This window comes from Pseudophryne corroboree, chromosome 3, assembly GCF_028390025.1.
Source record: "Pseudophryne corroboree isolate aPseCor3 chromosome 3, aPseCor3.hap2, whole genome shotgun sequence".
Classification (NCBI taxonomy): Eukaryota; Metazoa; Chordata; class Amphibia; order Anura; family Myobatrachidae; genus Pseudophryne; species Pseudophryne corroboree.
The window spans coordinates 547,030,696-547,049,449 of record NC_086446.1 but is presented as its reverse complement, the minus strand read 5'-3'; the positions used below and the strand labels follow the sequence as shown (position 1 = coordinate 547,049,449).

The following is an 18,754-nucleotide window of genomic DNA, read 5'->3' as shown; positions in this document are numbered from 1 at the left end:
ATCTAGGGCAGATGATGAACTTTTTAACCTACCAATATTTTATTTTAGCAGCTTAGTGGCCTTAGACCGCTCGGCCATGGTACCAAATGAACACTCTTAGCTCACAGATCTGGGCCATATAGCACAGATTACAGTACAAACATTTTTTTTTTGTTTTAAATAAATTCTTAAAAAGAAGTGTCATACCAAAAGTGTTTAAGTTATGTACAAAATGTTTTGGAAGGTTAAAAAAGTACATCAATTGACATAAAATATTAATGAGAAAGGATTTTTTTATTATTCATTTGCTGTTTAGTAAAGAAAAACACTTTGACATCAATGACTTATTTTTTCTTAGGAAAAATAATTATGGCGGCAGTAGGTTTTGATCCAAAGCCTCCAAAGAAACTGGAACCTTAATCCAGCACCTTAGACACTGCTGATTTTTAGCTCATGCATCTGGATCATATCAATCAGCTATTGAGGAGAAAAGTCTTTATTATTATTGTTTTTCTTATTAGTGGAGAAAAACATTTTGTCATCACTGACTGATGTTTTCATAGTAAAATCATTATGGCAGCAGTGGGATTTGAACCCACGCCTCCAGAGAGACTGGAGCCTAAATCCAGCGCCTTAGACCGCTCGGCCATGCTACCACATGGACCTGTTTGACCGAATGCTCACAGTTCTAGATCATACAGTTGAGATTACAGGGAAAAAATGTGTTGTTTTAAATCAATACTTGAAAAGAAGTGTCATGTTACAAGTATTTAAAATACAAAAAGTTAAGGAAGCATAAAAAAGGTACAAAATTAGTAGACAATATTAATGAGTAAGGATTTTTTATTATTGATTTGCTGTTTGATATCAATAAATGTCATTTTCTCTTGAAAATAATTATGGCAGCAGTGGGATTTGAACCCACGCCTCCAAAGAGACTGGAGCCTTAATCCAGCGCCTTAGACCGCTCGGCCATGCTACCACATATCTATTTTGGCTCCAAAGGTCATAGTTTATTATTTTACATATTATTTTTAAAGTTTGAGAAGACTCTTGAAATTGTGATAAACTGTTTTAAAATCTAGGACAGATGATGAACTTTTCAACCTTCCAATATTTTACTTTAGCAACTTAGTGGCCTTAGACCGCTCGGCCATGGTACCACATGGACACTCTTAGCTCACAGATCTGGGTCATATAGCTCAGGTTACAGTAAAAAACATTTTTTTAAATCAATATTTAAAAAGAAGTGTAATGCAAAAAGTGTTTAAATTATGTACAAAACGTTTTGGAAGGTTAAAAAAGTACATAAATTGACATAAAATATCAATGAGAAAGGATATTTTTATTATTCATTTGCTGTTTAGTAGAGAAAAAACACTTTGACATCAATTACTTATTTTTTCTCAGGGAAAATAATTATGGCGGCAGTAGGTTTTGAACCAATTCCTCCAAAGAATCTGGAACTTTAATCCAGCACCTTAGACACTGCTGATTTTTAGCTAATGCATCTGGATCATATTGATCAGATGTTGAGGAGAAAGGACTTTATTATTATTGATTTTCTTATTAGTGGAGAAAAACACATTGCCATCACTGACTGACATTTTCATAGTAAAATCATTATGGAAGCAGTGGGATTCAGATCCACGCCTCCAGAGAGACTGGAACCTAAATCCAGTGCCTTAGACCACTCGCCCTTGCTACCCCATGGATACTTTTGACTCAAAGCTCAGAGTTATGGATCATATAGTTAAGATTACAAGAAAAAATTGTGTAGTTATAAATCAATACTTGAAAAGAAGTGTCATGTTAAAAGTGTTTAAAATACAAAAATTTAAAAAAGGTAATAAATTAGCAGACAATATTAATTAGAAAGGATTTTTTATTATTGACTTGCTGTTTAGTGGAGAAAAACACTTTGACATCAATGACAGTCGTTTTATCTTGAAAATAATTATGACAGCAGTGGAATTTGAACCCATGCCTCCAAACAGACTGGAGCCTTAATGCAGCATCTTAGACCGCTCAGCCACATTTCTACCTTGACTCCATAGCTCATAGTTTATAATTTTACATATTATTTTTACATTTTGAGAAGACTCTTGAAATTATGATAAACTGTTTTAAAATCTAGGGCAGATGATGAACTTTTTAACCTACCAATATTTTATTTTAGCAGCTTAGTGGCCTTAGACCGCTCGGCCATGGTACCAAATGAACACTCTTAGCTCACAGATCTGGGCCATATAGCACAGATTACAGTACAAACATTTTTTTTTTGTTTTAAATAAATTCTTAAAAAGAAGTGTCATACCAAAAGTGTTTAAGTTATGTACAAAATGTTTTGGAAGGTTAAAAAAGTACATCAATTGACATAAAATATTAATGAGAAAGGATTTTTTTATTATTCATTTGCTGTTTAGTAAAGAAAAACACTTTGACATCAATGACTTATTTTTTCTTAGGAAAAATAATTATGGCGGCAGTAGGTTTTGATCCAAAGCCTCCAAAGAAACTGGAACCTTAATCCAGCACCTTAGACACTGCTGATTTTTAGCTCATGCATCTGGATCATATCAATCAGCTATTGAGGAGAAAAGTCTTTATTATTATTGTTTTTCTTATTAGTGGAGAAAAACATTTTGTCATCACTGACTGATGTTTTCATAGTAAAATCATTATGGCAGCAGTGGGATTTGAACCCACGCCTCCAGAGAGACTGGAGCCTAAATCCAGCGCCTTAGACCGCTCGGCCATGCTACCACATGGACCTGTTTGACCGAATGCTCACAGTTCTAGATCATACAGTTGAGATTACAGGGAAAAAATGTGTTGTTTTAAATCAATACTTGAAAAGAAGTGTCATGTTACAAGTATTTAAAATACAAAAAGTTAAGGAAGCATAAAAAAGGTACAAAATTAGTAGACAATATTAATGAGTAAGGATTTTTTATTATTGATTTGCTGTTTGATATCAATAAATGTCATTTTCTCTTGAAAATAATTATGGCAGCAGTGGGATTTGAACCCACGCCTCCAAAGAGACTGGAGCCTTAATCCAGCGCCTTAGACCGCTCGGCCATGCTACCACATATCTATTTTGGCTCCAAAGGTCATAGTTTATTATTTTACATATTATTTTTAAAGTTTGAGAAGACTCTTGAAATTGTGATAAACTGTTTTAAAATCTAGGACAGATGATGAACTTTTCAACCTTCCAATATTTTACTTTAGCAACTTAGTGGCCTTAGACCGCTCGGCCATGGTACCACATGGACACTCTTAGCTCACAGATCTGGGTCATATAGCTCAGGTTACAGTAAAAAACATTTTTTTAAATCAATATTTAAAAAGAAGTGTAATGCAAAAAGTGTTTAAATTATGTACAAAACGTTTTGGAAGGTTAAAAAAGTACATAAATTGACATAAAATATCAATGAGAAAGGATATTTTTATTATTCATTTGCTGTTTAATAGAGAAAAAACACTTTGACATCAATTACTTATTTTTTCTCAGGGAAAATAATTATGGCGGCAGTAGGTTTTGAACCAATTCCTCCAAAGAATCTGGAACTTTATTCCAGCACCTTAGACACTGCTGATTTTTAGCTAATGCATCTGGATCATATTGATCAGATGTTGAGGAGAAAGGACTGTATTATTATTAATTTTCTTATTAGTGGAGAAAAACACATTGCCATCACTGACTGACATTTTCATAGTAAAATCATTATGGAAGCAGTGGAATTCAGACCCACGCCTCCAGAGAGACTGGAACCTAAATCCAGTGCCTTAGACCACTCGCCCTTGCTACCCCATGGATACTTTTGACTCAAAGCTCAGAGTTCTGGATCATATAGTTAAGATTACAAGAAAAAATTGTGTAGTTATAAATCAATACTTGAAAAGAAGTGTCATGTTAAAAGTGTTTAAAATACAAAAATTTTAAAAAGGTACAAAATTAGCAGACAATATTAATTAGAAAGGATTTTTTATTATTGACTTGCTGTTTAGTGGAGAAAAACACTTTGACATCAATGACAGTCGTTTTATCTTGAAAATAATTATGACAGCAGTGGAATTTGAACCCATGCCTCCAAACAGACTGGAGCCTTAATGCAGCATCTTAGACCGCTCAGCCACATTTCTACCTTGACCCCACAGCTCATAGTTTATAATTTTACATATTATTTTTACATTTTGAGAAGACTCTTGAAATTATGATAAACTGTTTTAAAATCTAGGGCAGATGATGAACTTTTTAACCTACCAATATTTTATTTTAGCAGCTTAGTGGCCTTAGACCGCTCGGCCATGGTACCAAATGAACACTCTTAGCTCACAGATCTGGGCCATATAGCACAGATTACAGTACAAACATTTTTTTTTGTTTTAAATAAATACTTAAAAAGAAGTGTCATACCAAAAGTGTTTAAGTTATGTACAAAATGTTTTGGAAGGTTAAAAAAGTACATCAATTGACATAAAATATTAATGAGAAAGGATTTTTTTATTATTCATTTGCTGTTTAGTAAAGAAAAACACTGACATCAATGACTTATTTTTTCTTAGGAAAAATAATTATGGCGGCAGTAGGTTTTGATCCAAAGCCTCCAAAGAAACTGGAACCTTAATCCAGCACCTTAGACACTGCTGATTTTTAGCTCATGCATCTGGATCATATCAATCAGCTATTGAGGAGAAAAGTCTTTATTATTATTGTTTTTCTTATTAGTGGAGAAAAACATTTTGTCATCACTGACTGATGTTTTCATAGTAAAATCATTATGGCAGCAGTGGGATTTGAACCCACGCCTCCAGAGAGACTGGAGCCTAAATCCAGCGCCTTAGACCACTCGGCCATGCTACCACATGGACCTGTTTGACCGAATGCTCACAGTTCTGGATCATACAGTTGAGATTACAGGGAAAAAATGTGTTATTTTAAATCAATACTTGAAAAGAAGTGTCATGTTACAAGTATTTAAAATACAAAAAGTTAAGGAAGCATAAAAAAGGTACAAAATTAGTAGACAATATTAATGAGTAAGGATTTTTTATTATTGATTTGCTGTTTAGTAGAGTAAAACAGTTTGACATCAATAAATGTCATTTTCTCTTGAAAAGAATTATGGCAGCAGTGGGATTTGAACCCACGCCTCCAAAGAGACTGGAGCCTTAATCCAGCGCCTTTGACCGCTCGGCCATGCTACCACATATCTATTTTGGCTCCAAAGGTCATAGTTTATTATTTAACATATTATTTTTAAAGTTTGAGAAGACTCTTGAAATTGTGATAAACTGTTTTAAAATCTAGGACAGATGATGAACTTTTCAACCTTCCAATATTTTACTTTAGCAACTTAGTGGCCTTAGACCGCTCGGCCATGGTACCACATGGACACTCTTAGCTCACAGATCTGGGTCATATAGCTCAGGTTACAGTAAAAACATTTTTTTAAATCAATATTTAAAAAGAAGTGTAATGCAAAAAGTGTTTAAATTATGTACAAAACGTTTTGGAAGGTTAAAAAAGTACATAAATTGACATAAAATATCAATGAGAAAGGATAGTTTTATTATTCATTTGCTGTTTAGTAGAGAAAAAACACTTTGACATCAATTACTTATTTTTTCTCAGGGAAAATAATTATGGCGGCAGTAGGTTTTGAACCAATTCCTCCAAAGAATCTGGAACTTTAATCCAGCACCTTAGACACTGCTGATTTTTAGCTAATGCATCTGGATCATATTGATCAGATGTTGAGGAGAAAGGACTTTATTATTATTGATTTTCTTATTAGTGGAGAAAAACACATTGCCATCACTGACTGACATTTTCATAGTAAAATCATTATGGAAGCAGTGGGATTCAGACCCACGCCTCCAGAGAGACTGGAACCTAAATCCAGTGCCTTAGACCACTCGCCCTTGCTACCCCATGGATACTTTTGACTCAAAGCTCAGAGTTATGGATCATATAGTTAAGATTACAAGAAAAAATTGTGTAGTTATAAATCAATACTTGAAAAGAAGTGTCATGTTAAAAGTGTTTAAAATACAAAAATGTAAAAAAGGTAATAAATTAGCAGACAATATTAATTAGAAAGGATTTTTTATTATTGACTTGCTGTTTAGTGGAGAAAAACACTTTGACATCAATGACAGTCGTTTTATCTTGAAAATAATTATGACAGCAGTGGAATTTGAACCCATGCCTCCAAACAGACTGGAGCCTTAATGCAGCATCTTAGACCGCTCAGCCACATTTCTACCTTGACTCCATAGCTCATAGTTTATAATTTTACATACTATTTTTACATTTTGAGAAGACTCTTGAAATTATGATAAACTGTTTTAAAATCTAGGGCAGATGATGAACTTTTTAACCTACCAATATTTTATTTTAGCAGCTTAGTGGCCTTAGACCGCTCGGCCATGGTACCAAATGAACACTCTTAGCTCACAGATCTGGGCCATATAGCACAGATTACAGTACAAACATTTTTTTTTGTTTTAAATAAATTCTTAAAAAGAAGTGTCATACCAAAAGTGTTTAAGTTATGTACAAAATGTTTTGGAAGGTTAAAAAAGTACATCAATTGACATAAAATATTAATGAGAAAGGATTTTTTTATTATTCATTTGCTGTTTAGTAAAGAAAAACACTTTGACATCAATGACTTATTTTTTCTTAGGAAAAATAATTATGGCGGCAGTAGGTTTTGATCCAAAGCCTCCAAAGAAACTGGAACCTTAATCCAGCACCTTAGACACTGCTGATTTTTAGCTCATGCATCTGGATCATATCAATCAGCTATTGAGGAGAAAAGTCTTTATTATTATTGTTTTTCTTATTAGTGGAGAAAAACATTTTGTCATCACTGACTGATGTTTTCATAGTAAAATCATTATGGCAGCAGTGGGATTTGAACCCACGCCTCCAGAGAGACTGGAGCCTAAATCCAGCGCCTTAGACCGCTCGGCCATGCTACCACATGGACCTGTTTGACCGAATGCTCACAGTTCTGGATCATACAGTTGAGATTACAGGGAAAAAATGTGTTGTTTTAAATCAATACTTGAAAAGAAGTGTCATGTTACAAGTATTTAAAATACAAAAAGTTAAGGAAGCATAAAAAAGGTACAAAAATAGTAGACAATATTAATGAGTAAGGATTTTTTATTATTGATTTGCTGTTTAGTAGAGTAAAACAGTTTGACATCAATAAATGTCATTTTCTCTTGAAAATAATTATGGCAGCAGTGGGATTTGAACCCACGCCTCCAAAGAGACTGGAGCCTTAATCCAGCGCCTTAGACCGCTCGGCCATGCTACCACATATCTATTTTGGCTCCAAAGGTCATAGTTTATTATTTTACATATTATTTTTAAAGTTTGAGAACACTCTTGAAATTGTGATAAACTGTTTTAAAATCTAGGACAGATGATGAACTTTTCAACCTTCCAATATTTTACTTTAGCAACTTAGTGGCCTTAGTCCGCTCGGCCATGGTACCACATGGACACTCTTAGCTCACAGATCTGGGTCATGTAGCTCAGGTTACAGTAAAAACATTTTTTTAAATCAATATTTAAAAAGAAGTGTAATGCAAAAAGTGTTTAAATTATGTACAAAATGTTTTGGAAGGTTAAAAAAAGTACATAAATTGACATAAAATATCAATGAGAAAGGATATTTTTATTATTCATTTGCTGTTTAGTAGAGAAAAAACACTTTGACATCAATTACTTATTTTTTCTCAGGGAAAATAATTATGGCGGCAGTAGGTTTTGAACCAATTCCTCCAAAGAATCTGGAACTTTAATCCAGCACCTTAGACACTGCTGATTTTTAGATAATGCATCTGGATCATATTGATCAGATGTTGAGGAGAAAGGACTTTATTATTATTGATTTTCTTATTAGTGGAGAAAAACACATTGCCATCACTGACTGACATTTTCATAGTAAAATCATTATGGCAGCAGTGGGATTTGAACCCACGCCTCCAGAGAGACTGGAGCCTAAATCCAGCACCTTAGACCGCTCGGCCATGCTACCACATGGACCTGTTTGACCGAATGCTCACAGTTCTGGATCATACAGTTGAGATTACAGTGACAAAATGTGTTGTTTTAAATCAATACTTGAAAAGAAGTGTCATGTTACAAGTATTTAAAATACAAAAAGTTAAGGAAGCATAAAAAAGGTACAAAATTAGTAGACAATATTAATGAGTAAGGGTTTTTTATTATTGATTTGCTGTTTGATATCAATAAATGTCATTTTCTCTTGAAAATAATTATGGCAGCAGTGGGATTTGAACCCACGCCTCCAAAGAGACTGGAGCCTTAATCCAGCGCCTTAGACCGCTCGGCCATGCTACCACATATCTATTTTGGCTCCAAAGGTCATAGTTTATTATTTTACATATTATTTTTAAAGTTTGAGAACACTCTTGAAATTGTGATAAACTGTTTTAAAATCTAGGACAGATGATGAACTTTTCAACCTTCCAATATTTTACTTTAGCAACTTAGTGGCCTTAGTCCGCTCGGCCATGGTACCACATGGACACTCTTAGCTCACAGATCTGGGTCATGTAGCTCAGGTTACAGTAAAAACATTTTTTTAAATCAATATTTAAAAAGAAGTGTAATGCAAAAAGTGTTTAAATTATGTACAAAACGTTTTGGAAGGTTAAAAAAGTACATAAATTGACATAAAATATCAATGAGAAAGGATAGTTTTATTATTCATTTGCTGTTTAGTAGAGAAAAAACACTTTGACATCAATTACTTATTTTTTCTCAGGGAAAATAATTATGGCGGCAGTAGGTTTTGAACCAATTCCTCCAAAGAATCTGGAACTTTAATCCAGCACCTTAGACACTGCTGATTTTTAGCTATTGCATCTGGATCATATTGATCAGATGTTGAGGAGAAAGGACTTTATTATTATTGATTTTCTTATTAGTGGAGAAAAACACATTGCCATCACTGACTGACATTTTCATAGTAAAATCATTATGGAAGCAGTGGGATTCAGACCCACGCCTCCAGAGAGACTGGAACCTAAATCCAGTGCCTTAGACCACTCCCCCTTGCTACCCCATGGATACTTTTGACTCAAAGCTCAGAGTTATGGATCATATAGTTAAGATTACAAGAAAAAATTGTGTAGTTATAAATCAATACTTGAAAAGAAGTGTCATGTTAAAAGTGTTTAAAATACAAAAATTTAAAAAAGGTAATAAATTAGCAGACAATATTAATTAGAAAGGATTTTTTATTATTGACTTGCTGTTTAGTGGAGAAAAACACTTTGACATCAATGACAGTCGTTTTATCTTGAAAATAATTATGACAGCAGTGGAATTTGAACCCATGCCTCCAAACAGACTGGAGCCTTAATGCAGCATCTTAGACCGCTCAGCCACATTTCTACCTTGACTCCATAGCTCATAGTTTATAATTTTACATATTATTTTTACATTTTGAGAAGACTCTTGAAATTATGATAAACTGTTTTAAAATCTAGGGCAGATGATGAACTTTTTAACCTACCAATATTTTATTTTAGCAGCTTAGTGGCCTTAGACCGCTCGGCCATGGTACCAAATGAACACTCTTAGCTCACAGATCTGGGCCATATAGCACAGATTACAGTACAAACATTTTTTTTTGTTTTAAATAAATTCTTAAAAAGAAGTGTCATACCAAAAGTGTTTAAGTTATGTACAAAATGTTTTGGAAGGTTAAAAAAGTACATCAATTGACATAAAATATTAATGAGAAAGGATTTTTTTATTATTCATTTGCTGTTTAGTAAAGAAAAACACTTTGACATCAATGACTTATTTTTTCTTAGGAAAAATAATTATGGCGGCAGTAGGTTTTGATCCAAAGCCTCCAAAGAAACTGGAACCTTAATCCAGCACCTTAGACACTGCTGATTTTTAGCTCATGCATCTGGATCATATCAATCAGCTATTGAGGAGAAAAGTCTTTATTATTATTGTTTTTCTTATTAGTGGAGAAAAACATTTTGTCATCACTGACTGATGTTTTCATAGTAAAATCATTATGGCAGCAGTGGGATTTGAACCCACGCCTCCAGAGAGACTGAAGCCTAAATCCAGCGCCTTAGACCGCTCGGCCATGCTACCACATGGACCTGTTTGACCGAATGCTCACAGTTCTGGATCATACAGTTGAGATTACAGGGAAAAAATGTGTTGTTTTAAATCAATACTTGAAAAGAAGTGTCATGTTACAAGTATTTAAAATACAAAAAGTTAAGGAAGCATAAAAAAGGTACAAAATTAGTAGACAATATTAATGAGTAAGGATTTTTTATTATTGATTTGCTGTTTAGTAGAGTAAAACAGTTTGACATCAATAAATGTCATTTTCTCTTGAAAATAATTATGGCAGCAGTGGGATTTGAACCCACGCCTCCAAAGAGACTGGAGCCTTAATCCAGCGCCTTAGACCGCTCGGCCATGCTACCACATATCTATTTTGGCTCCAAAGGTCATAGTTTATTATTTTACATATTATTTTTAAAGTTTGAGAACACTCTTGAAATTGTGATAAACTGTTTTAAAATCTAGGACAGATGATGAACTTTTCAACCTTCCAATATTTTACTTTAGCAACTTAGTGGCCTTAGTCCGCTTGGCCATGGTACCACATGGACACTCTTAGCTCACAGATCTGGGTCATGTAGCTCAGGTTACAGTAAAAACATTTTTTTAAATCAATATTTAAAAAGAAGTGTAATGCAAAAAGTGTTTAAATTATGTACAAAATGTTTTGGAAGGTTAAAAAAAGTACATAAATTGACATAAAATATCAATGAGAAAGGATATTTTTATTATTCATTTGCTGTTTAGTAGAGAAAAAACACTTTGACATCAATTACTTATTTTTTCTCAGGGAAAATAATTATGGCGGCAGTAGGTTTTGAACCAATTCCTCCAAAGAATCTGGAACTTTAATCCAGCACCTTAGACACTGCTGATTTTTAGCTAATGCATCTGGATCATATTGATCAGATGTTGAGGAGAAAGGACTTTATTATTATTGATTTTCTTATTAGTGGAGAAAAACACATTGCCATCACTGACTGACATTTTCATAGTAAAATCATTATGGCAGCAGTGGGATTTGAACCCACGCCTCCAGAGAGACTGGAGCCTAAATCCAGCGCCTTAGACCGCTCGGCCATGCTACCACATGGACCTGTTTGACCGAATGCTCACAGTTCTGGATCATACAGTTGAGATTACAGGGAAAAAATGTGTTGTTTTAAATCAATACTTGAAAAGAAGTGTCATGTTACAAGTATTTAAAATACAAAAAGTTAAGGAAGCATAAAAAAGGTACAAAATTAGTAGACAATATTAATGAGTAAGGATTTTTTATTATTGATTTGCTGTTTGATATCAATAAATGTCATTTTCTCTTGAAAATAATTATGGCAGCAGTGGGATTTGAACCCACACCTCCAAAGAGACTGGAGCCTTAATCCAGCGCCTTAGACCGCTCGGCCATGCTACCACATATCTATTTTGGCTCCAAAGGTCATAGTTTATTATTTTACATATTATTTTTAAAGTTTGAGAAGACTCTTGAAATTGTGATAAACTGTTTTAAAATCTAGGACAGATGATGAACTTTTCAACCTTCCAATATTTTACTTTAGCAACTTAGTGGCCTTAGACCGCTCGGCCATGGTACCACATGGACACTCTTAGCTCACAGATCTGGGTCATATAGCTCAGGTTACAGTAAAAAACATTTTTTTAAATCAATATTTAAAAAGAAGTGTAATGCAAAAAGTGTTTAAATTATGTACAAAACGTTTTGGAAGGTTAAAAAAGTACATAAATTGACATAAAATATCAATGAGAAAGGATATTTTTATTATTCATTTGCTGTTTAGTAGAGAAAAAACACTTTGACATCAATTACTTATTTTTTCTCAGGGAAAATAATTATGGCGGCAGTAGGTTTTGAACCAATTCCTCCAAAGAATCTGGAACTTTAATCCAGCACCTTAGACACTGCTGATTTTTAGCTAATGCATCTGGATCATATTGATCAGATGTTGAGGAGAAAGGACTTTATTATTATTAATTTTCTTATTAGTGGAGAAAAACACATTGCCATCACTGACTGACATTTTCATAGTAAAATCATTATGGAAGCAGTGGAATTCAGACCCACGCCTCCAGAGAGACTGGAACCTAAATCCAGTGCCTTAGACCACTCACCCTTGCTACCCCATGGATACTTTTGACTCAAAGCTCAGAGTTCTGGATCATATAGTTAAGATTACAAGAAAAAATTGTGTAGTTATAAATCAATACTTGAAAAGAAGTGTCATGTTAAAAGTGTTTAAAATACAAAAATTTTAAAAAGGTACAAAATTAGCAGACAATATTAATTAGAAAGGATTTTTTATTATTGACTTGCTGTTTCGTGGAGAAAAACACTTTGACATCAATGACAGTCGTTTTATCTTGAAAATAATTATGACAGCAGTGGAATTTGAACCCATGCCTCCAAACAGACTGGAGCCTTAATGCAGCATCTTAGACCGCTCAGCCACATTTCTACCTTGACTCCATAGCTCATAGTTTATAATTTTACATATTATTTTTACATTTTGAGAAGACTCTTGAAATTATGATAAACTGTTTTAAAAATCTAGGGCAGATGATGAACTTTTTAACCTACCAATATTTTATTTTAGCAGCTTAGTGGCCTTAGACCGCTCGGCCATGGTACCAAATGAACACTCTTAGCTCACAGATCTGGGCCATATAGCACAGATTACAGTACAAACATTTTTTTTTGTTTTAAATAAATTCTTAAAAAGAAGTGTCATACCAAAAGTGTTTAAGTTATGTACAAAATGTTTTGGAAGGTTAAAAAAGTACATCAATTGACATAAAATATTAATGAGAAAGGATTTTTTTATTATTCATTTGCTGTTTAGTAAAGAAAAACACTTTGACATCAATGACTTATTTTTTCTTAGGAAAAATAATTATGGCGGCAGTAGGTTTTGATCCAAAGCCTCCAAAGAAACTGGAACCTTAATCCAGCACCTTAGACACTGCTGATTTTTAGCTCATGCATCTGGATCATATCAATCAGCTATTGAGGAGAAAAGTCTTTATTATTATTGTTTTTCTTATTAGTGGAGAAAAACATTTTGTCATCACTGACTGATGTTTTCATAGTAAAATCATTATGGCAGCAGTGGGATTTGAACCCACGCCTCCAGAGAGACTGGAGCCTAAATCCAGCGCCTTAGACCGCTCGGCCATGCTACCACATGGACCTGTTTGACCAAATGCTCACAGTTCTGGATCATACAGTTGAGATTACAGGAAAAAAATGTGTTGTTTTAAATCAATACTTGAAAAGAAGTGTCATGTTACAAGTATTTAAAATACAAAAAGTTAAGGAAGCATAAAAAAGGTACAAAATTAGTAGACAATATTAATGAGTAAGGATTTTTTATTATTGATTTGCTGTTTAGTAGAGTAAAACAGTTTGACATCAAGAAATGTCATTTTCTCTTGAAAATAATTATGGCAGCAGTGGGATTTGAACCCACGCCTCCAAAGAGACTGGAGCCTTAATCCAGCGCCTTAGACCGCTCGGCCATGCTACCACATATCTATTTTGGCTCCAAAGGTCATAGTTTATTATTTTACATATTATTTTTAAAGTTTGAGAAGACTCTTGAAATTGTGATAAACTGTTTTAAAATCTAGGACAGATGATGAACTTTTCAACCTTCCAATATTTTACTTTAGCAACTTAGTGGCCTTAGTCCGCTCGGCCATGGTACCACATGGACACTCTTAGCTCACAGATCTGGGTCATGTAGCTCAGGTTACAGTAAAAACATTTTTTTAAATCAATATTTAAAAAGAAGTGTAATGCAAAAAGTGTTTAAATTATGTACAAAATGTTTTGGAAGGTTAAAAAAGTACATAAATTGACATAAAATATCAATGAGAAAGGATATTTTTATTATTCATTTGCTGTTTAGTAGAGAAAAAACACTTTGACATCAATTACTTATTTTTTCTCAGGGAAAATAATTATGGCGGCAGTAGGTTTTGAACCAATTCCTCCAAAGAATCTGGAACTTTAATCCAGCACCTTTGACACTGCTGATTTTTAGCTAATGCATCTGGATCATATTGATCAGATGTTGAGGAGAAAGGACTTTATTATTATTGATTTTCTTATTAGTGGAGAAAAACACATTGCCATCACTGACTGACATTTTCATAGTAAAATCATTATGGCAGCAGTGGGATTTGAACCCACGCCTCCAGAGAGACTGGAGCCTAAATCCAGCGCCTTAGACCGCTCGGCCATGCTACCACATGGACCTGTTTGACCGAATGCTCACAGTTCTGGATCATACAGTTGAGATTACAGGGAAAAAATGTGTTGTTTTAAATCAATACTTGAAAAGAAGTGTCATGTTACAAGTATTTAAAATACAAAAAGTTAAGGAAGCATAAAAAAGGTACAAAATTAGTAGACAATATTAATGAGTAAGGATTTTTTATTATTGATTTGCTGTTTGATATCAATAAATGTCATTTTCTCTTGAAAATAATTATGGCAGCAGTGGGATTTGAACCCACACCTCCAAAGAGACTGGAGCCTTAATCCAGCGCCTTAGACCGCTCGGCCATGCTACCACATATCTATTTTGGCTCCAAAGGTCATAGTTTATTATTTTACATATTATTTTTAAAGTTTGAGAAGACTCTTGAAATTGTGATAAACTGTTTTAAAATCTAGGACAGATGATGAACTTTTCAACCTTCCAATATTTTACTTTAGCAACTTAGTGGCCTTAGACCGCTCGGCCATGGTACCACATGGACACTCTTAGCTCACAGATCTGGGTCATGTAGCTCAGGTTACAGTAAAAACATTTTTTTAAATCAATATTTAAAAAGAAGTGTAATGCAAAAAGTGTTTAAATTATGTACAAAATGTTTTGGAAGGTTAAAAAAAGTACATAAATTGACATAAAATATCAATGAGAAAGGATATTTTTATTATTCATTTGCTGTTTAGTAGAGAAAAAACACTTTGACATCAATTACTTATTTTTTCTCAGGGAAAATAATTATGGCGGCAGTAGGTTTTGAACCAATTCCTCCAAAGAATCTGGAACTTTAATCCAGCACCTTAGACACTGCTGATTTTTAGCTAATGCATCTGGATCATATTGATCAGATGTTGAGGAGAAAGGACTTTATTATTATTGATTTTCTTATTAGTGGAGAAAAACACATTGCCATCACTGACTGACATTTTCATAGTAAAATCATTATGGAAGCAGTGGGATTCAGACCCACGCCTCCAGAGAGACTGGAACCTAAATCCAGTGCCTTAGACCACTCGCCCTTGCTACCCCATGGATGCTTTTGACTCAAAGCTCAGAGTTCTGGATCATATAGTTAAGATTACAAGAAAAAATTGTGTAGTTATAAATCAATACTTGAAAAGAAGTGTCATGTTAAAAGTGTTTAAAATACAAAAATTTAAAAAAGGTACAAAATTAGCAGACAATATTAATTAGAAAGGATTTTTTATTATTGACTTGCTGTTTAGTGGAGAAAAACACTTTGACATCAATGACAGTCGTTTTATCTTGAAAATAATTATGACAGCAGTGGAATTTGAACCCATGCCTCCAAACAGACTGGAGCCTTAATGCAGCATCTTAGACCGCTCAGCCACATTTCTACCTTGACTCCATAGCTCATAGTTTATAATTTTACATATTATTTTTACATTTTGAGAAGACTCTTGAAATTATGATAAACTGTTTTAAAATCTAGGGCAGATGATGAACTTTTTAACCTACCAATATTTTATTTTAGCAGCTTAGTGGCCTTAGACCGCTCGGCCATGGTACCAAATGAACACTCTTAGCTCACAGATCTGGGCCATATAGCACAGATTACAGTACAAACATTTTTTTTTGTTTTAAATAAATTCTTAAAAAGAAGTGTCATACCAAAAGTGTTTAAGTTATGTACAAAATGTTTTGGAAGGTTAAAAAAGTACATCAATTGACATAAAATATTAATGAGAAAGGATTTTTTTATTATTCATTTGCTGTTTAGTAAAGAAAAACACTTTGACATCAATGACTTATTTTTTCTTAGGAAAAATAATTATGGCGGCAGTAGGTTTTGATCCAAAGCCTCCAAAGAAACTGGAACCTTAATCCAGCACCTTAGACACTGCTGATTTTTAGCTCATGCATCTGGATCATATCAATCAGCTATTGAGGAGAAAAGTCTTTATTATTATTGTTTTTCTTATTAGTGGAGAAAAACATTTTGTCATCACTGACTGATGTTTTCATAGTAAAATCATTATGGCAGCAGTGGGATTTGAACCCATGCCTCCAGAGAGACTGGAGCCTAAATCCAGCGCCTTAGACCGCTCGGCCATGCTACCACATGGACCTGTTTGACCGAATGCTCACAGTTCTGGATCATACAGTTGAGATTACAGGGAAAAAATGTGTTGTTTTAAATCAATACTTGAAAAAAAGTGTCATGTTACAAGTATTTAAAATACAAAAAGTTAAGGAAGCATAAAAAAGGTACAAAATTAGTAGACAATATTAATGAGTAAGGATTTTTTATTATTGATTTGCTGTTTAGTAGAGTAAAACAGTTTGACATCAATAAATGTCATTTTCTCTTGAAAATAATTATGGCAGCAGTGGGATTTGAACCCACGCCTCCAAAGAGACTGGAGCCTTAATCCAGCGCCTTAGACCGCTCGGCCATGCTACCACATATCTATTTTGGCTCCAAAGGTCATAGTTTATTATTTTACATATTATTTTTAAAGTTTGAGAAGACTCTTGAAATTGTGATAAACTGTTTTAAAATCTAGGACAGATGATGAACTTTTCAACCTTCCAATATTTTACTTTAGCAACTTAGTGGCCTTAGTCCGCTCGGCCATGGTACCACATGGACACTCTTAGCTCACAGATCTGGGTCATGTAGCTCAGGTTACAGTAAAAACATTTTTTTAAATCAATATTTAAAAAGAAGTGTAATGCAAAAAGTGTTTAAATTATGTACAAAATGTTTTGGAAGGTTAAAAAAAGTACATAAATTGACATAAAATATCAATGAGAAAGGATATTTTTATTATTCATTTGCTGTTTAGTCGAGAAAAAACACTTTGACATCAATTACTTATTTTTTCTCAGGGAAAATAATTATGGCGGCAGTAGGTTTTGAACCAATTCCTCCAAAGAATCTGGAACTTTAATCCAGCACCTTAGACACTGCTGATTTTTAGCTAATGCATCTGGATCATATTGATCAGATGTTGAGGAGAAAGGACTTTATTATTATTGATTTTCTTATTAGTGGAGAAAAACACATTGCCATCACTGACTGACATTTTCATAGTAAAATCATTATGGAAGCAGTGGGATTCAGACCCACGCCTCCAGAGAGACTGGAACCTAAATCCAGTGCCTTAGACCACTCGCCCTTGCTACCCCATGGATGCTTTTGACTCAAAGCTCAGAGTTCTGGATCATATAGTTAAGATTACAAGAAAAAATTGTGTAGTTATAAATCAATACTTGAAAAGAAGTGTCATGTTAAAAGTGTTTAAAATACAAAAATTTTAAAAAGGTACAAAATTAGCAGACAATATTAATTAGAAAGGATTTTTTATTATTGACTTGCTGTTTAGTGGAGAAAAACACTTTGACATCAATGACAGTCGTTTTATCTTGAAAATAATTATGACAGCAGTGGAATTTGAACCCATGCCTCCAAACAGACTGGAGCCTTAATGCAGCATCTTAGACCGCTCAGCCACATTTCTACCTTGACTCCATAGCTCATAGTTTATAATTTTACATATTATTTTTACATTTTGAGAAGACTCTTGAAATTATGATAAACTGTTTTAAAATCTAGGGCAGATGATGAACTTTTTAACCTACCAATATTTTATTTTAGCAGCTTAGTGGCCTTAGACCGCTCGGCCATGGTACCAAATGAACACTCTTAGCTCACAGATCTGGGCCATATAGCACAGATTACAGTACAAACATTTTTTTTTGTTTTAAATAAATTCTTAAAAAGAAGTGTCATACCAAAAGTGTTTAAGTTATGTACAAAATGTTTTGGAAGGTTAAAAAAGTACATCAATTGACATAAAATATTAATGAGAAAGGATTTTTTTATTATTCATTTGCTGTTTAGTAAAGAAAAACACTTTGACATCAATGACTTATTTTTTCTTAGGAAAAATAATTATGGCGGCAGTAGGTTTTGATCCAAAGCCTCCAAAGAAACTGGAACCTTAATCCAGCACCTTAGACACTGCTGATTTTTAGCTCATGCATCTGGATCATATCAATCAGCTATTGAGGAGAAAAGTCTTTATTATTATTGTTTTTCTTATTAGTGGAGAATAACATTTTGTCATCACTGACTGATGTTTTCATAGTAAAATCATTATGGCAGCAGTGGGATTTGAACCCACACCTCCAGAGAGACTGGAGCCTAAATCCAGCGCCTTAGACCGCTCGGCCATGCTACCACATGGACCTGTTTGACCGAATGCTCACAGTTCTGGATCATACAGTTGAGATTACAGGGGAAAAATGTGTTGTTTTAAATCAATACTTGAAAAAAAGTGTCATGTTACAAGTA

The 18,754-nt window shown here is 33.7% G+C and overlaps 21 non-coding genes across 21 annotated transcripts; all 21 read right to left on the bottom strand.

Moving 5' to 3' along the window:
• Positions 1-553: 553 nt before the first annotated feature.
• TRNAL-UAG (transfer RNA leucine (anticodon UAG)) lies at positions 554-635 on the bottom strand. The gene has a single exon. It is a non-coding gene; the product is annotated as a tRNA-Leu (tRNA).
• A 244-nt stretch (positions 636-879) lies between these two features.
• On the bottom strand, positions 880-961 carry TRNAL-AAG (transfer RNA leucine (anticodon AAG)). The gene has a single exon. It is a non-coding gene; the product is annotated as a tRNA-Leu (tRNA).
• A 1,702-nt stretch (positions 962-2,663) lies between these two features.
• Positions 2,664-2,745, bottom strand: TRNAL-UAG (transfer RNA leucine (anticodon UAG)). The gene has a single exon. It is a non-coding gene; the product is annotated as a tRNA-Leu (tRNA).
• A 244-nt stretch (positions 2,746-2,989) lies between these two features.
• TRNAL-AAG (transfer RNA leucine (anticodon AAG)) lies at positions 2,990-3,071 on the bottom strand. Its single transcript has one exon. It is a non-coding gene; the product is annotated as a tRNA-Leu (tRNA).
• Positions 3,072-4,770: 1,699 nt separating this feature from the next.
• On the bottom strand, positions 4,771-4,852 carry TRNAL-UAG (transfer RNA leucine (anticodon UAG)). The gene has a single exon. It is a non-coding gene; the product is annotated as a tRNA-Leu (tRNA).
• A 262-nt stretch (positions 4,853-5,114) lies between these two features.
• Positions 5,115-5,196, bottom strand: TRNAL-AAG (transfer RNA leucine (anticodon AAG)). The gene has a single exon. It is a non-coding gene; the product is annotated as a tRNA-Leu (tRNA).
• A 1,700-nt stretch (positions 5,197-6,896) lies between these two features.
• Positions 6,897-6,978, bottom strand: TRNAL-UAG (transfer RNA leucine (anticodon UAG)). Its single transcript has one exon. It is a non-coding gene; the product is annotated as a tRNA-Leu (tRNA).
• Positions 6,979-7,240: 262 nt separating this feature from the next.
• Positions 7,241-7,322, bottom strand: TRNAL-AAG (transfer RNA leucine (anticodon AAG)). The gene has a single exon. It is a non-coding gene; the product is annotated as a tRNA-Leu (tRNA).
• Positions 7,323-7,966: 644 nt separating this feature from the next.
• On the bottom strand, positions 7,967-8,048 carry TRNAL-UAG (transfer RNA leucine (anticodon UAG)). Its single transcript has one exon. It is a non-coding gene; the product is annotated as a tRNA-Leu (tRNA).
• Positions 8,049-8,292: 244 nt separating this feature from the next.
• TRNAL-AAG (transfer RNA leucine (anticodon AAG)) lies at positions 8,293-8,374 on the bottom strand. The gene has a single exon. It is a non-coding gene; the product is annotated as a tRNA-Leu (tRNA).
• Positions 8,375-10,074: 1,700 nt separating this feature from the next.
• On the bottom strand, positions 10,075-10,156 carry TRNAL-UAG (transfer RNA leucine (anticodon UAG)). The gene has a single exon. It is a non-coding gene; the product is annotated as a tRNA-Leu (tRNA).
• Positions 10,157-10,418: 262 nt separating this feature from the next.
• TRNAL-AAG (transfer RNA leucine (anticodon AAG)) lies at positions 10,419-10,500 on the bottom strand. Its single transcript has one exon. It is a non-coding gene; the product is annotated as a tRNA-Leu (tRNA).
• Positions 10,501-11,144: 644 nt separating this feature from the next.
• TRNAL-UAG (transfer RNA leucine (anticodon UAG)) lies at positions 11,145-11,226 on the bottom strand. The gene has a single exon. It is a non-coding gene; the product is annotated as a tRNA-Leu (tRNA).
• A 244-nt stretch (positions 11,227-11,470) lies between these two features.
• Positions 11,471-11,552, bottom strand: TRNAL-AAG (transfer RNA leucine (anticodon AAG)). The gene has a single exon. It is a non-coding gene; the product is annotated as a tRNA-Leu (tRNA).
• Positions 11,553-13,254: 1,702 nt separating this feature from the next.
• Positions 13,255-13,336, bottom strand: TRNAL-UAG (transfer RNA leucine (anticodon UAG)). The gene has a single exon. It is a non-coding gene; the product is annotated as a tRNA-Leu (tRNA).
• A 262-nt stretch (positions 13,337-13,598) lies between these two features.
• On the bottom strand, positions 13,599-13,680 carry TRNAL-AAG (transfer RNA leucine (anticodon AAG)). Its single transcript has one exon. It is a non-coding gene; the product is annotated as a tRNA-Leu (tRNA).
• A 643-nt stretch (positions 13,681-14,323) lies between these two features.
• Positions 14,324-14,405, bottom strand: TRNAL-UAG (transfer RNA leucine (anticodon UAG)). The gene has a single exon. It is a non-coding gene; the product is annotated as a tRNA-Leu (tRNA).
• Positions 14,406-14,649: 244 nt separating this feature from the next.
• TRNAL-AAG (transfer RNA leucine (anticodon AAG)) lies at positions 14,650-14,731 on the bottom strand. Its single transcript has one exon. It is a non-coding gene; the product is annotated as a tRNA-Leu (tRNA).
• A 1,701-nt stretch (positions 14,732-16,432) lies between these two features.
• On the bottom strand, positions 16,433-16,514 carry TRNAL-UAG (transfer RNA leucine (anticodon UAG)). The gene has a single exon. It is a non-coding gene; the product is annotated as a tRNA-Leu (tRNA).
• Positions 16,515-16,776: 262 nt separating this feature from the next.
• On the bottom strand, positions 16,777-16,858 carry TRNAL-AAG (transfer RNA leucine (anticodon AAG)). Its single transcript has one exon. It is a non-coding gene; the product is annotated as a tRNA-Leu (tRNA).
• A 1,701-nt stretch (positions 16,859-18,559) lies between these two features.
• On the bottom strand, positions 18,560-18,641 carry TRNAL-UAG (transfer RNA leucine (anticodon UAG)). The gene has a single exon. It is a non-coding gene; the product is annotated as a tRNA-Leu (tRNA).
• Positions 18,642-18,754: the final 113 nt, after the last annotated feature.